General features: G+C 45.1%; 3 non-coding genes and 1 pseudogene across 3 annotated transcripts; all 4 read left to right on the top strand.

Annotated features, from left to right (window-relative positions):
• The first annotated feature begins 25 nt into the window (after window positions 1-25).
• LOC135027663 (U1 spliceosomal RNA) lies at window positions 26-167 on the top strand (annotated as a pseudogene).
• A 692-nt stretch (window positions 168-859) lies between these two features.
• Window positions 860-1,023, top strand: LOC135027637 (U1 spliceosomal RNA). Its single transcript, XR_010224052.1, has one exon. It is a non-coding gene; the product is annotated as a U1 spliceosomal RNA (small nuclear RNA).
• A 152-nt stretch (window positions 1,024-1,175) lies between these two features.
• Window positions 1,176-1,338, top strand: LOC135027658 (U1 spliceosomal RNA). Its single transcript, XR_010224071.1, has one exon. It is a non-coding gene; the product is annotated as a U1 spliceosomal RNA (small nuclear RNA).
• A 671-nt stretch (window positions 1,339-2,009) lies between these two features.
• On the top strand, window positions 2,010-2,173 carry LOC135027645 (U1 spliceosomal RNA). Its single transcript, XR_010224060.1, has one exon. It is a non-coding gene; the product is annotated as a U1 spliceosomal RNA (small nuclear RNA).
• Window positions 2,174-13,985: the final 11,812 nt, after the last annotated feature.

The following is a 13,985-nucleotide window of genomic DNA, read 5'->3' as shown; positions in this document are numbered from 1 at the left end:
ACCCTCCCCAGCTCTAGCCCAACTCCTACTTACCTGCCAGGTGAGATACGATGATCATGTAGGTGCTTCTCCCAGGGCAAGCCTCACCCATTGCACTCTGGGTGTGCTGCCCCTTTGATTTCCCCAAATGTGGGAAACTTGACTGCATAATTTGTGTTTCCCCTGGTCGGCTCTCATATAATTCAGATCTCTTTGTCTCAGGTCTCTCTTCAGCCTAGTTTGCTGTCTGTTTCCACTTCTCTTTTCTTGAGCCGCTCCCTTCTATGCCCTTGCGCACTATCCTGACTTCTCCCATCTGCTTACTTTGTGCCTTCCAACGCACAATGCGAACTACAGGTAGTGCTACAGGGCCCACACCCTTTTACTTGCCTTACAGAGCAGCTCTGGAGCTGTTACAGTGCCCAGCTGCTGCAAGAAATCAGCTTGAATGCTTCAGGGGCTGGGGCATAGCCAACATGAGCCCCACACCGAAGGAGGGTGGAGGTGTTTAATGCGAACTAGGGGTCATCCAAGCGCCGCAAAAGGCCGCCATGCCCTGCACGCCCCTTTTCTCTTTTCATATGCAGACGAGGGTTGAAGCCAACTTTGACCCACTGCTTGGATGGCATTACCATATGCAAATCAATCTGCTGCAGGCCTTCCCCCAGGAATGCTTGCACTAGTTGTTGCATTTGGTTTGTTGTTTGGGGGTGCTTCAGTATTAGGCAGCCTTCTGCCCTCCCATGTTCATCTGAAAATATGTGTTCTCCCTGCAGTTGTTGTCCCCAGATGAGAGTTCCCTTGTGCTGCCTCAGTTGAATCTCCTTTACTTGACAGAGATGTGCCTGAGCAGCGGCCCTCCCCAGCCCTATCCCAAATCATACTTATTTTGCATAGGAGATACCATGGTCATGAAGATTGTTCTCCCAGGGTGAGGTTCATTCATTGCATTCTGGGTATGCTGACCCCTGTGATTTCCCCAAATGTGGGAAACTCGACTGCATTATTTGTGGTAGTGGGGGACTGTGTTTGTGCTTTCCTCTGGTCAGCTCTGGTAAAAGTCAGATTTCTTTGTCTCAGATCTTCCTCTAGCCTTGTTCTTCTTTCGAGAGTTCCCTTGTGCTGCCTCAGTTGGATCTCCTTCACTTGACAGGGGGGTGCACGAGCAGCGACCCTCCCCAGCTCTAGCCCAACTCCTATTTACCTGCCAGGTGAGATACTATGATCAGGAAGGTGCTTCTCCCAGGGCAAGGCTCACCCATTGCACTCTGGGTGTGCTGCTCCTGCGATTTCCCCAAATGTGGGACACTTGACTGCATAATTTGTGTTTCCTCTGGTCGGCTCTCATATAATTCAGATCTCTTTGTCTCAGGTCTTTCTCCAGCCTAGTTTGCTGTCTGTTTCCACTTCTCTTTTCTTGAGCCGCTCCCTTCTATGCCCTTGCGCACTATCCTGACCTCTCCCGTCTGCTTACTTTGTGCCTTCCAACGCACAATGCGAACTACAGGTAGTGCTGCAGGGCCCACACCCTTTTACTTGCCTTACAGAGCAGCTCTGGAGCTGTTACAGTGCCCAGCTGCTGCAAGAAATCAGCTTGAATGCTTCAGGTGCTGGGGCATAGCCAACATGAGCCCCACACCTAAGGAGGGTGGAGGTGTTTAATGCGAATTAGGGGTCATGCAAGCGCCGCAAAAGGCCGCCATGCCCTGCACATCCCTTTTTTCTTTTCATATGCAGACGAGGGTTGAAGCCAACTTTGACCCACTGCTTGGATGACATCACCATATGCAAATCCATCTGCTGCAGGCCTTCCCCCAGGAATGCTTGCACTAGTTATTGCATTTGGTTTGTTGTTTGGGGGTGCTTCAGTATTAGGCAGCCTTCTGCCCTCCGATGTTCATCTGAAAATATGTGTTCTCCCCGCAGTTGTTGTCCCCAGATGAGAGTTCCCTTGTGCTGCCTCAGTTGAATCTCCTTTACTTGACAGAGATGTGCCTGAGCAGCGGCCCTCCCCAGCCCTATCCCAAATCATACTTATTTTGCATAGGAGATACCATGGTCATGAAGATTGTTCTCCCAGGGTGAGGTTCATTCATTGCATTCTGGGTATGCTGACCCCTGTGATTTCCCCAAATGTGGGAAACTCAACTGCATTATTTGTGGTAGTGGGGAACTGTGTTTGTGCTTTCTTCTGGTCAACTCTGGTAAAAATCAGATTTCTTTGTCTCAGATCTTCCTCTAGCCTTGTTCCTCTTTCGAGAGTTCCCTTGTGCTGCCTCAGTTGGATCTCCTTCACTTGACAGGGGGGTACCCGAGCAGCGACCTGATAAAGCTAAATATTTATCGTATATAAAACACTTTAAGAGGTCTAAGAACACTATACGCTATCTACGTAAGAAGTACCGTAAGGGTACGCAAGTTGTGTAGCGATCGCTCAACCGTAGTCGAGACGCTCAAGCGTCACGTTCGCTTACGGCCCAGTGATCACAGGCAGGCACGCTATTGGCTGCCGACTAACGTAATGATTCGCTATAGCGTAGCGTACGCTCGGGACCACGAGGAGATCACCAGCGGTGCAGACGCTTACAACGTTTAAACCTTTATCTCTATACCTTTAACGATGAGATACACAGTATACCTTAGTGTAGAGACAGAGTGTAAGTGCAACCTGGTGTAACCTGATTAACTACAAAGCTGCTTGAGCGTCACCGGCGCTCAGAGAATACTTAACACTATAAAGAATACACAGATACCTGGGCTTAGGGTCCGAAACCTATTATATGTATTATGACTATTATACTTGCAAAAAGAATCACAGTACAAAGCATACACTACAATATAACATAAACCAACTAACCAGATAAACTACACAGGAAATACAATACAATACAATTAAAGGAAAATACGAGAGAAAGAGAAGAGAGAGAGAGATAGAGAGAGAGAGAGAGATGGCTCACAGTAAGACAATATGATTACGGAGAAAACTTACGCACAAGGGGAACGATCGCATGCGCCTCGATATCCAGCTCCCGATTATCAGCAATGAGAACCGTTGAAGAGAGAGAGAACTGGATACGGTCGGCCTGCCTATTTATGCCCCACACACAATACAATTCAATGGTCCCTACAATCTCATTGTTCATTGGACACAGGAATTCGGCTTCGCATTATAACAAAAGGTCATAGGTTGATTCATACAGGTGGGCTGTGACTATTTCCAACTGCTCAGGTGGGAGGGAAACTGGGTATCCCGCCGCATGGGTAATAAAGTGCAAATAAAGTAAATGTTCATAAACTTCTTATGTCCATAACTATTCGCACGAGCGATTGATCTGCTTCAAACCAACACCGGAATATTTCTAATTAAATATTCTTCCGATGGATACTAAACACCACTGTATTACTCCTGTCTGACCCTTCGTATCAAACAAAGAGGGATTCCTCTGTTCATAAACATTCTATATTAACCAAACTTTCAGAATCTATCAAAGGGACCATGATCTACAAAATACATTATTAGTGAAAATATGTTACGATTGAGTCGCACGCTACAACCACATAAACTCTACCGTAAATACGCATACCATGCGCCTGCGGGTGCCCGCGACTGTGAGTATGCGCACGTACGGGAGAGCGTACGCATGCGCAGCACGGACCTGGGTGAGGTGCAAATATGGTAGTGTGCATAGAGATATTTTTCTGACTTTGACAGTCCACCCTTTGGCAGTCAATAATAACTGCCACTTCCTGAAAACATTTCAAAAGGAGAAAAATATATGTTAGGGGTTAATTCATTTCCATGGTTGGGTAAGGGAGGAGAGAGGAGTAGGTGTGAAGAGGGTATGACCTAGTGAGATAGCAGAAGCATGTGTGTATGAATCCGTGTTTGGGGGGTCATGTATCATCGTGCCGTACGTGTTGTAAATCAAGCTTCGAGGTATTGCGAAGTATACATTTGAATTCCTTCTTATCCCGTGGTACGGGTCTGTGGATGGGCTGTCAAACTTTACCGAGCTCTTTTCGGATTTTGAACAAAATGGGGAGCACATTTTAGTTGATGATACATGAATGGGGGAATATGTGATTGCTGATATCTGTGCCTGTATTCCCTATACTATGTGTGTCATTACCTGAGGGTTGTAGAAATGAAGAAAAGACATAATTACGGTAAATGCGGTGGTATTCTATGTCAGGTTAATGTATATCTGTCGGTTGAAGTTTTGTTCGGTATCAGTTGAAAGTCGTCTTCTTTGCGCTGTGTTGCCCATTAGGGGTGAGCAAAAAGCTTAGTCAATGCCATTAGATTTACAAAAAATGTTGGGCTAGCGTAAGTTTAAGAATTCTAGGGAAACTGGGGATCCCTGGCAAAGTTCATCAAATGTCCATATCTCAAGTGGTCAAAACTTCTTCTTTGGTCTATCCGTTGTCTGTATAGCGTCTCGTCAACTTCCTCGTCCAAGTGGGTCTTTTTATCTTGGAGAAAAACCAGAAAAACAGGTGAAAGAAACGGACCGTAGAAATCGCATTTTCATCACATCATTGTTTCTATCATTGGGTCATAAATCAAATCCAGGTTAATTACAGTTTCCTCACTCCTCAAACTCATTACCTTAGTACGACGATTGCACCTCATTAAAGCCTGACCGCATCTAAATATCAAGCCAATGGTTATGATAACACCTAAGATACATAGGAGAAACTTCCCAACATCCATTATGACTCCTTGAGCCCAGTCTCCCAAACCGGAGAACCAATTTCGCGGGTTCAACCATGACACCCAACCAGTCAGCTCATTACCTACAGCAGCAAGAGTGAGATTGTGTTTTCGGCGAAATTCCCACTTCAATTGGAGAATATCGTCCATCTTTTGGTCTATGACCTCGACCGGATCCTCGGTGCTATTCGTGATATACGTGCAACACTTCACGCCGTACTGTGTTGCCAATGTAACACAATATCCGCCTGTCACTGCTGTGAGGTAATTAAGAACCATTCTATGCTGCACCAGTTCTGTTTTATAAGCTTGAAGTTCCCTTCCCGTATATCTAAATGTGTCATCATACATTTCAGTGATATTGTCTAACAAATTTGCGAGCGCCAATATGTATTTATAATTTAGCACTCCTCTAGCGGTGCGGGTGAAATCTAACGCGATTAAGAATTGAATCCCGGTGGATTCACTTATCAGATCAGAGGCCGGATGCTCTGTCTTCTCTATCAGGTGTCTTTTAACAACGTGCTCGTAGTGGGTGTGAGTATAAGGAGCTTGGGCACCACGATGTATGTCCTTCATTTTGTCATGTGTTACAGTCATTACTTCAGGCAATACTTTTCCAATATAACACAATCCTTCAGAGTTTGGGGCAAGCCACTTGTACGCCTTTCTCCCGCATATGAAATATGCATCATCGGGGAGAACATATGGGACGGAGAAGGACATAACCATATTACACACCTTCCAGGTGAAATCTCCTAACCCTAATTCTTCCATCTGCTTAATACACGTATCAGGTTGTACGATATGTGCACAGTATCCTGGTGATACTTCTCCAACTCTCGTAATCCTATTTCCTAAGGTGTACCTATACCGGAAAGATTTTCCTCTACTGGCTATGTGGCGTACAAGCTCTGTATCTGTAGGCATTCTATCTGCTCTATGCGAAAAGGTCATGGTGTGGTTACTCCATGACACTTCCCAATTTCCCGGCTTTCTGGGATTGGAGATGTTGAAACATAATAGGGACCTATCCACATGGTATTGGTGGAGCTTCAAACTAGGAGGGCTGGAGATATTAAACCTCCTGTCCACCGGTCTCCCACCATTTAACTCAAGTACCTCCCCTATCGTTAAAGGAAATGGTACTAGCCCTGATTTGCTATGACCTTGAGGTACTTGAGAGCATACCCAACAATCTGTTTTGTTTAACACATTACCCACTAAGGAGTGATAGTCACTCAATGGATGCCGGTCCATATGGATATTAAAACTGGATTGGCATTTCTTAATGCACCCATCTTCAATGACATTGTTACAGAGCCTACAGATACAGTTTTCTTCAGCTAACAATCCGTCACAATTTCTTCTATGGTCAATGCTATCGGATCGTTTTCTGATACTCGCCTTTGCTTGTTGGTTAGGTTGATCCTGGAAAACTACGCCTCCATCTTTATCATCAGAACCCATTCCAGAACCTCTATCGACCTCCATGGTACTCTCGCCGGAACAGACTGCTCTGGTCAACATCATGGTCAACAGGAAAATCCGGATCACAGTCTCTTGGGGCAAGTCCATCTTATAGGAGGAAATGGAGAAGAATGAGAAGGAGGAAAAAGAAATTTGAGGGAGAGGGGATGGGAAGTGGAGGAAAATAATAAAAGGGAGTGGGGAGTCGACAACAGCTCTCGGTCTTCAAGGCTCAGGTGCCGCCTCAGTCCTCCTGGAACAGACACTCCAGTGATACAACCTCTACCGTCTGTTTCTTATCACGGGACTTCTCTGGATCAGCAACCTTCTTGCAGTGGGATGAATGGACCCAAGTCTCTCTCTCAGCAACCTTCAATGCCGTAGTGCTAGTCAATAAGACCTGGTATGGTCCTTCCCATCTGTCAATAAGGCAACCTGAGCGTAGAAAATTCCGTATCATTACATAATCCCCAGGTTCAATGTCATGACAATTACTATCTGGTAAATCAGGAATCACTAACTTCAGATTATCATTTTGATTCCTCAACTGTTTACTCATGTTAATCAAGTACTTTACAGTTACTTCATTGTTACATTTCAAATCATCCTGAGGGTTAATCATGGCATGCGGTTGTCGACCAAACAAGATTTCAAAGGGAGACAGATTAAGAGGGGACCTGGGAGTGGTTCTGATACTGTACAATACAATGGGTAAAGCTTCTGGCCATGTCAATCCTGTCTCTGCCATCACTTTACTCAATTTATTTTTAATAGTGCTGTTCACTCTTTCGACCTTCGCACTCGCCTGTGGACGGTACGGAGTGTGCAGCTTGCTATCAATTCCCATCAACTTACACATTCCTTGAAAGACATCACCTGTAAAATGGGTACCCCTATCACTTTCGATTATTCTAGGGATACCATATCTACATACAAATTCCTGCACAATTTTCTTAGCAGTAAACATAGCGGTATTTGTTGTCGCTGGAAATGCTTCGACCCAATTTGAGAAAACATCTATACAAACAAGTACATATTTCAAATTCCGACAAGGGGGTAATTGTATAAAGTCAATTTGTATTACCTGGAAAGGGCCGCCGGCAGGTGGGATATGGGATGGTTCTGTAGGTATTGCCTTTCCAATATTCTTTCTCAAACAGGTAAGGCATGACATTGCTCTTTTACTCGCATGAGAGGAGAATCCTGGGGCGCACCAGTATGCTCTTACCAATTTGCACATTCCTTCCTTGCCTAGATGAGTCAGCCCGTGAGCTGCTTCAGCCAGACATGGAAGATATGCTCTGGGGGCCACTGGTTTACCATGTCCATCCGTCCAGAGTCCTGAGGACTCCTGGCCACATCCCTTTGCCTTCCAGACTGCCCTTTCCTGTGTGGAACACAAATTTTGCATTTCACACAACTTCTGTGTGTTAATGGTATTAAATACCATTAATTGTGTGGTGTCTGTCTGTATGGGGGTAGCAGCTGCTAACTTAGCAGCTTCGTCTGCTCGGCTGTTACCAAGTGATACCGGGTCTTGGCTATATGTGTGTGCTTTACATTTGATAACAGCCACTCTGTCGGGTTCCTGTATCGCTGTTAGAAGCCTTTTTATGTGAGCTGCATGCGCTACCGGTGTACCAGCGGCCGTCATGAAATTTCTGAGGCGCCATAGGGCTCCGAAATCATGGACTACCCCGAATGCGTATCTAGAATCGGTGTAGATATTGGCTGACTTACCCTTAGCCAATTCACATGCTCTGGTTAGGGCGACCAGTTCAGCAACCTGGGCTGAGTGAGGTGGGCCTAGCGGTTCCGCTTCTATGGTGTCTTGGTCATCTACGACTGCGTATCCAGTACACAAGTCTCCCGAGTCTGACTGTCTATGACAACTACCGTCCGTGTAGAACGTGAGTTCTGCATCTTCCAGTGGGTTGTCACTGATGTCAGGCCTTGCGGTAAAATTTTGGGTCAAATATTCCATACAATCATGTGTATCTTCCTTTGTATTAAATCCTCCTTCCCCATCACTCTCACCTTCCACCCTTTGTGCCTGACCAGGCACACCTGGGAGATACGTTGCAGGATTTAATGCACTGCATCTCCTTATGGTGATGTTTACGGGGGCCATTAGTGCCAATTCCCATCTTGTAAATCTCGCTGATGAGACGTGTCTGGTTTGGGCAGAATTCAATAAGGCTGATACTGCATGTGGCGTATGGATTGTGAGGTTGTGGCCTAGCACGACGTCTTCGCTTTTTGTCACTAGCAATGCTATTGCAGCAACGCTTCGCAAGCATGTGGGGAGGGATCGCGCTACCGTGTCTAGCTGAGCGCTGTAGTATGCAACTGGCCTACTGGCATCACCGTGTTTTTGGGTTAGTACACCTGCCGCGCAACCAGCACTTTCTGTTCCGTATAGTTCAAAGGGTTTCCCATAGTCTGGCATACCTAGTGCTGGTGCCTGCGTTAGGCACTGTTTGAGTCTCTCAAATGCTGTTTCGGACTCGTCTGTATGCGAAATCCTATCAGGTTTGTTTGAGGAGACCATTTCCTGCAAAGGTAACGCCAAAATGGAAAACCCTGGGATCCAATTACGGCAATACCCACACATTCCTAAAAACGTTCTGATCTGTTGCTGGGTTTGTGGCAGAGTCATGTCTCTAATTGCTTGGATTCTATCAGCGGTCAGGTGTCTCAGTCCTTGTGTTAGACAGTGTCCCAAATATTTTACCTTAGTTTGGCATAATTGTAACTTGTCTTTGGACACCTTGTGTCCGGTGTCTGAAAGATGAAACAGGAGCTGTTTCGTATCCTTCAGAGATGCTTCCAGTGAATCTGAACACAGTAATAAATCGTCCACATACTGTATCAATACTGATCCACTGTCTGGTTGCAAAGACTGTAAACAATCATGCAAAGCCTGAGAAAATATACTTGGACTATCTATGAAACCTTGGGGTAATCGAGTCCACGTGTATTGGACTCCTCTGTATGTGAATGCAAACAAATATTGGCTGTCAGGGTGCAGAGGTACCGAAAAGAAAGCGGAGCAGAGGTCAATAACAGTGAAAAATTTGGCAGTGGGAGGGATTTGCATTAGGATGACAGCTGGATTTGGCACTACGGGGAACTGACTCTCAACTATTTTGTTAATCCCCCTTAGATCCTGCACTAGTCTGTAACCCCTCCCCCCACTCTTTTTCACAGGGAAGATGGGACTATTAGCAGTGCTGGACGTTCTTACCAGAATGCCCTGTTGTAGCAAGCGCTCTATTACTGGGTAAACTCCTAACTCCACCTCTGGCTTCAGAGGGTACTGTGGGATTTTTGGAGCTATCCTACCATCTTTTACTTGTACAACTACTGGAGCTACGTTTGCCATTAATCCAGTGTCTTGTCCGTCTTTTGTCCAAAGTGACTCTGGTATCTGAGATGTCATCTCTTCTATTTGGGATGGATTCCTATTTGTCATAATGGTATGTGACATTAATTTTGATGGGGAGTCTAACATGTCTCGCACTTCCTGAGCGTGTTTCTCAGGTATGTCCAAGAATACACCTTCAGGAGTACAATAAATGACGCACCCCATTTTACACAGTAAGTCTCTTCCCAGGAGATTGGTTGGTGCCGATGCAGCCAGCAAAAAGGAATGCTTGGTATGCAAAGGCCCTATTGTAATCTCGGCTGGTTTGCTAACAGGGTAGTGCTGGACTACTCCTGTTACTCCCATGGCTGGAATTGTCCTACCAGTGGTTCTCATGCCCACTGTCGAATTTATCACTGACCTGTGTCTACAAGAAAGTTTAAAGTTTTACCAGCTACATTAATTGCGATCTCGGGTTCACTTCCAAGATTGGCAATTAATTTTACTGGCTGCAGATTACAGGTATGGCCACACCCCTATTGGGTATGGTGACCTCCCTGAATCCCGCTGGCAGCAACTACTTGTGAGGGAGATAGTTGGGAACTACCAGAGGCATGCCAGTCTCTGTTTGGGGGATATCTTTTTGTTTCCCCTGTATGTGGCTCATAACTCCGTTTCTGCGGACCTTGCTCCCAATGTCGTGTGTCGTGTCGTTGTCTAGGGGTTTGGTATGAGTTTCGTGGATTCTTTACTCTACAATCTCGTGCCATGTGTCCCTGTTTGTGACAAGAATAACAAGTAACCATACTTGACTTACCCACAGGATTTGGTGATACAAACAAAGGCTGCCTTGTGGTCAGAGCCTGTATACTTACTGACATTAATTTGTCACCTTGTTGTTCCCTGTGTCTGGTGATGTTTCTGTCGTGATCAATAGCAGCCTCTCTCAAAGTAGCCACAGACAGACCTCGCCAACATGGTTGCGTGGTCTGTACCCTAGTCTTCAATGACTCTTTTAAACCATCCATCAGTACCGATACTGCTACTTCCCGATGGTTTGTGTCTGTTTTAATGTCCTCTATGCCTGTGTATTTGGCATTTCTAATAATGCTCTGTGAAAATACTCTGCAGCTGTCTCTGACTCCTTCTGTTTAATGGAGAATATCTTATTCCATTTAGCTACTGCTGGGAAATACTCTTTTAACGGCAAGTTTATTCTTTTCACATTATCTTGGTTGTACACATCTGTAAGAGGTACATCATGACCTAGTCCGCAATCAGCTAAAAATTGAGTTGCGTCGACATTTGAGGGTAAACATGCTCTCAGCAATATCTGCCAGTCTTTATTGTTGGGCTCTACAGTGTTACCTAAGTCTCTGATGTATTTTTGACTGGCAACTAAGTCTTTTCTAGGGTCAGGAAATTCAGACACTATGGTCCTTAATTCCATTCGGGAAAATGGAGTGTACATGGCAATGTTCCTAATGGGAGTGGCTCCTGATGCGTCTGTTTTCCCATTTGGCACTGCTATTACTCTAACAGGTGTAATTCTAACAACCTCATTCTGTGTAGATTCTACAGGCTGTGGTGAAATAGTTTCAGCATAATGCATGGTGCCGTACTTACCAGTTGATACGACCTCACCTATCCCTCCGCTAGGGGCCTTTACTAATCTCGTGGGTGGAGCTGTGCCTACTGTGGTCTCTGCTATGGTGGCTGCTAGAGAGAGCGCTGAAATCGTTGCCGATTCGTCCTCTTGATCACACTCCTGAGGAAAGTTCAAAACAGGGTACAACTTGCACGGGTTAATACTTGCATGGGTTAATGGGTTAACATTATCATTAACATTTACACAGTTACTAAGTGATTTTGTGTTACACCTTAGTGCGTCTTTCTCCGCAATCAACTTCTCTCCTGATATGTATGGTGGCGGCGGGGCCGTGGCAATCAGTTTTCTGTTAGAGCCAGATCCCGCCGCCTGAGCCAAACCTCTCTGTATCTCACCTTCCTGTTGCCACAACTGTAAATAATCATAATGCTGGATTCGTCTCTTTGTTGATTTTATGAGACATATCCTCCTCCTTAAATTTTGTAACACTTCTGAGCTGAAGCTCCCTACTCTTGGGAATTTCTCCCCGTCATGTACAGTCATTCTCTCCCATTCATCACATAAAGTTTCTGTGTGACTTCCATATTTCTCACACATTATATACCTGGCCGACCCAATTGGCCGGACCACTGAATCAACCCGAACCGAGGTTGATCGCCCCCTACCTGAACAAGTGGCCCCCATAGTTCGAAAGTGTTGCTTTATTTAGCCAACCCTTTACGCAAAACCAAATGCCAACAATAGGCTGACGGTGGCGGTTTACCGAGTACCCCACTCACTCGCCCACGCCGACCAATACGACCTGATCACACCGATATGGTGCTGGCGTACTCGACCTAGGGCCCCTGCGACCTGAACCTCTATTTACTGGAACCTGCGAGGGTTATCCGAAGAACACTTACTCTTTCCAGTAACTATTGGTTGCTGGATAGTTCCTGAGTGAGCAGCGAACTTCCCTTAAAATAAAAAAATTACACAAATCACGTTAGAGTGTACAGATAGCGTTTGTGACCCCTTTACTCTAATGGTATTAGGTCAGATTACTAACTACTGCACACACTTACGTGCGGTCCAGTCGTTCAGTACACAAACAACTAAGCTTATGTACGGAAAGACCAATGGAATCGAAACTTACGACTGCGAATTCCTTCAGCCAGAGCTTATATGGCCTATATGGGTGTTGCACCAACCCTTTTCGGTGTTGTGCCTGTGAACTGTATAGCAGACTTCCTTGTCAGCTGTACCTGGACCTCCTGGTCTGTTATGACCTCCTGGTCTTGTTACAGTATGACCTCCTGGTCTGCTATACTCTAATGCTCAAAATTGTATATTTAACCAGAGATGCCTCCCTAGCCACCGTGCACGTCACTTACACGCATGTACCTCACGAGTACTCGACTTTTCTTGTGGTTCAACCTTTAAAAATTGTAAAAACACTCACTCATCACATGTACACTTTTGTTTCTATTTCTATTTCTGCGCAGAAATTTTTCTTCAGATCAGGTGTGTTACCAATTAGGAGCAGGATCTGTTAACTAAATTTCGGACACCCAAAAATAGACTTGCGTTATTTCTCGCCTCGCGTTATTTATCGCTTTGCGTTAAAAATCAACTTATCGTGACTTGAGCTACGTGGGCGTAACCGGACGCTCCGTTGCGTAACGTACGCTGCGTGCGTCGGCCTTTGGATTGCGTACGCAAGTCTTTGTTAGAGACACGTATACGCAAAGCAAAGATCCACCGTAACACAATTTATACTTTTATCAATGTAGATGATCCTTGATCATCTACCACACAAACACACTTACTTCGCCTTATCTCCCAGGCGAAACTGTGTGTTTGTCTATCTTTTAACTATATTACCTTTACTCTTAAACTATGAAATAACGGCAACTCTCTTTTTAGCACTTCTATCAACTATAAAAACTGGCAGACAGGAGAGTGATATACGAAAATGAAAAAGAAAAAGAAATGCAGATATATATATGTGTGCGTGCGTGTGTACGCAAGACAGAAAAATAAACAGTTTTAAAAGACACTAGCGTTTTGTTCTTACCTCCGGTTCCCGGATTCCTTCAGCACTCTTTACCTAAGTGAAGCAGACGCTTATCCTGTCAGCACTACGAGGGATACAACCTCCCGCCCTTTGCTGAGGGATAATGTCTGCTGATCTACCTAGTGCAGATATGTGAAGGACGGGCGAGCCGCCAATTGATAAAGCTGAATATTTATCGTATATAAAACACTTTAAGAGGTCTAAGAACACTATACGCTATCTACGTAAGAAGTACCGTAAGGGTACGCAAGTTGTGTAGCGATCGCTCAACCGTAGTCGAGACGCTCAAGCGTCACGTTCGCTTACGGCCCAGTGATCACAGGCAGGCACGCTATTGGCTGCCGACTAACGTAATGATTCGCTATAGCGTAGCGTACGCTCGGGACCACGAGGAGATCACCAGCGGTGCAGACGCTTACAACGTTTAAACCTTTATCTCTATACCTTTAACGATGAGATACACAGTATACCTTAGTGTAGAGACAGAGTGTAAGTGCAACCTGGTGTAACCTGATTAACTACAAAGCTGCTTGAGCGTCACCGGCGCTCAGAGAATACTTAACACTATAAAGAATACACAGATACCTGGGCTTAGGGTCCGAAACCTATTATATGTATTATGACTATTATACTTGCAAAAAGAATCACAGTACAAAGCATACACTACAATATAACATAAACCAACTAACCAGATAAACTACACAGGAAATACAATACAATACAATTAAAGGAAAATACGAGAGAAAGAGTAGAGAGAGAGAGATAGAGAGAGAGAGAGATGGCTCACAGT

This window comes from Pseudophryne corroboree, unplaced genomic scaffold (genome assembly GCF_028390025.1).
Source record: "Pseudophryne corroboree isolate aPseCor3 unplaced genomic scaffold, aPseCor3.hap2 scaffold_467, whole genome shotgun sequence".
Taxonomy (NCBI): domain Eukaryota; kingdom Metazoa; phylum Chordata; class Amphibia; order Anura; family Myobatrachidae; genus Pseudophryne; species Pseudophryne corroboree.
The sequence above is the reverse complement of the archived record's forward strand: the minus strand, read 5'-3'. Positions and strand labels throughout refer to the sequence as shown.